This window comes from Orycteropus afer, unplaced genomic scaffold, assembly GCF_000298275.1.
Source record: "Orycteropus afer afer isolate SDZICR_OR568_19922 unplaced genomic scaffold, OryAfe1.0 scaffold00051, whole genome shotgun sequence".
NCBI lineage: Eukaryota > Metazoa > Chordata > Mammalia > Tubulidentata > Orycteropodidae > Orycteropus > Orycteropus afer.
The window spans coordinates 6,873,268-6,876,337 of NW_006921638.1; positions in this window are offsets into that span (position 1 = coordinate 6,873,268).

Consider the following 3,070-nt stretch of genomic DNA (forward strand, 5'->3'; position numbering starts at 1 on the left):
AACAATCATGGGAGAAAGAAGGGCTGTTTATGCACAGGGGGACAGCTCAGGGGGCAGGAGTGCATAGAGGGATGGACACAGGGAAGAAGTAACTATCAGGAGGAAGAGGGATGGGAGCTGTTGCTTTGGGGTAAATTGTAGTCAATGTCATGAGATAACGTGTGTGTGAACTGCTGTATGGAAAGTGAATTTGTGCTGTAAACTTTCACCCAAATCACAATTAAGAAAAAAAAAAAGAATACCAGAAAGATGTTTACCTGTGTTTTACTGACTATGCAAAGCATTCAATTGTGTGGATCACAACAAATTATGGATAACATTGAGAAGAATAGGAATTCCAGAACCCTTAATTGTGCTCATGAGGAACCTGTACACAGACCAGGCGGCTGTTATTCGAGCAGAACATGGGGATACTGCATGGTTCAAAATCAAGAAGGGAATGCATCAGGGTTGTTTCCTTTCACCATACTTATTCAATCTGTATGCTGAGCAAATAATCCTAGAAGCTGGACTATATGAAGAAAAACATGGCATAAGTACTGGAGGAAGAATCATTAACAACTTGTGATATGCAGATGACAAAACTTTGGTGAAAGTGAGGATTCGAAGCACTTATTGATGAAGATAAAAGACTTCAGTCTGCAGTATGGATTATATCTGACTATAAAGAAAATGAAAATCCTCACAACTGGACCAATAAGCAGCATCATGATGAACAGTAAAAAGACTGAAATCATCAAGGACTTCATATTACTTGGTTCTACAATCAACACCAGTGGAAGCAGCAGTTAAGACAACAGATGATGTATTACATCGGACAAATCTGCTGCAAGAGATGTGTTTAAAGTGCTGAAGAGCAAAGATATATCCTTGAAGACTAAGGTGCCCCTAACCCAGGTCATGGTGTTTTCAACCATCTCATATGCATGTGAGAGCTTGACAATGAATAAGTAAGATCAAAGAAGAGTTGATGCTTTTTAGTTGTGGTGTTGGAGAAGAATGCAAAGAGTACCATGGACTGCTTAAAGAACTAACAAATATATCCTAGAAGAAGTGCAGCTGGAATGCTCCTTGGAAGCAAGAATGGCCAAATTTTGTTTCACCTACTTTGGTCATCTTGGTAGTTAAGGTTGTCAACGTGGCTAGGCCTGGTTGAGTGGCTGGGCAGCTGGAGGTAGTTATTCCCCATGATGAGATGGCAATCAACTTCATGGTGGAATCTGCCACGAGCAGCAGAGTAGCAGACATGGGTTGCTTCCCATATATAAGGAGAAGCTTTGGGATTGGTCTCCAGCCTTTTGGCATGCTTGAACCCTGCATGTAGCTAAGTTCATTGTTCAACAGCCAGCCATGCCCTGCTGATCTTGGGACTTCATCTGGGCTTGAATTAGTGGCCTGCCATGTTGTTTTGTAACATTGGGACTGTGCCTTTTTACTTGTCAACTTTGAGCTTGTCAGCCTCAGCATCCAGCAGCTGTTTGGGCGAAGGAAAGCCTCTAGCTTCAGTGGGCTGGGAGCAGGAGGTAGAGCTGAAGCCCAAGGTTGAGGGGCTACTACCTAGAGCCTGGCACTTTGAACTCAGACTTAAACCCTCTACAATTGTAAGAGAATAAACTCCTGTTTGTTCATGCCATTCCATTTGTTCTATATATTTCTGCCAGAGTGGCACTAGGTAACCAAAACAGTCATGTTGTCAGAAGGAACTATTCCCTGAAGAAGGATATCGTGCTTGGTAAAGTAGAGGGTCAACAAAAAAGGGGAAGGCCCTCAACAAGATGGATTGACACAGTGGCTGCAATGATAAACTCAAGTATAGCAAGGATCGTGAGGATGGCACAGGACCAGGCAGTGTTTCATTGTGTGGTATGTAAAGTCACTATGAGTCAGAGATGACTCGATGGCACCTAACAACAACAACATAAAATTGGAAGGTCTGACAATCTTAAGTCAGAATTCTCAGAGTTATCAATTGGCTGGAAGAAAAAGCAGCTGCCCTCTTTAGTCCATACCACGCACATAATGTATGTGTACCCTTCCAGCTTCCAGCTTTCGTTTTACTACTTGTAGCCTGATTCCTGAATGCATTTGAAGTTGTATCTCTGATCTCAAGAAACTTACAATCCAATAGGTGAGAAGCATTCTCATATACAATTCACAATACAGACAAATACAAAGTTGCAAAGTACATAGTATAGCACTAGCCTGAGGAACTTAAGTGTGTACTAAATGATGGAGGGAGTGGAGCTCTGGTTGCATAGTGCCTAAGTCATTTGACTGCTAACCAGAAGGCTGGCAGTTCAAATCCACCAGCCACTTCTCAGAAGGAAGTTTGGGCAATCTACTTCTGTAGTGACACTGCCTCGGAAACTCAAGGAGGGGTTGCAATGAGTTGGGTCCAACTCAATGGCACATAACAACAACAACAAATGATGGAGGAACTGGTGGTGATATGTGTTGTCAAGAAAGTGGCTTTGAAAAATGTATAGTCATATACCAGGAAGAAAAGAAGGGGAAATAGGATGTGCAAAAGCATTAAGATGGGAAACAGTTTTTGTGTATAGCAATTATAAGGAGTTCAGTTTTGGAGAATATTGTGAGGGGGCGAAAAAGAGGCTGACACTAGAAAATAAGATCTCCTTAATTTGGATTTTACTTTATAGGAGATGAAGTGATTGTGAAATGATTTCTGTCATTAAATTCCAAACCTAATGTAATTATGCTCAGAGTACTCTTACCATTATCAAATGTCTTTGAACTTCATGTTTGAGAAATGCTGTACAATCCATAATACTCTAGGAAATTTTTTTCAATAGCAAATTGTGAAAACAACCTTTCCAATCACTTCAAGAAGAAACTCTGTCTTTATAACGGGTAAAATAGAGCTTTTAGATTTGTCTACAAATAAAGTTTTCTCATCCGTAAAATGGGGTTAATAAAAGCACCTTTCTCAAGGCTATCAAACTGAGAATTAAATTCAATATAACTGGTATAAATAGACTATCAAGCATAATTAAAAATGCACCAACAGCAGAAGAGAAGCCAGATGATTGGGACCTTCTAAAAATTAAAT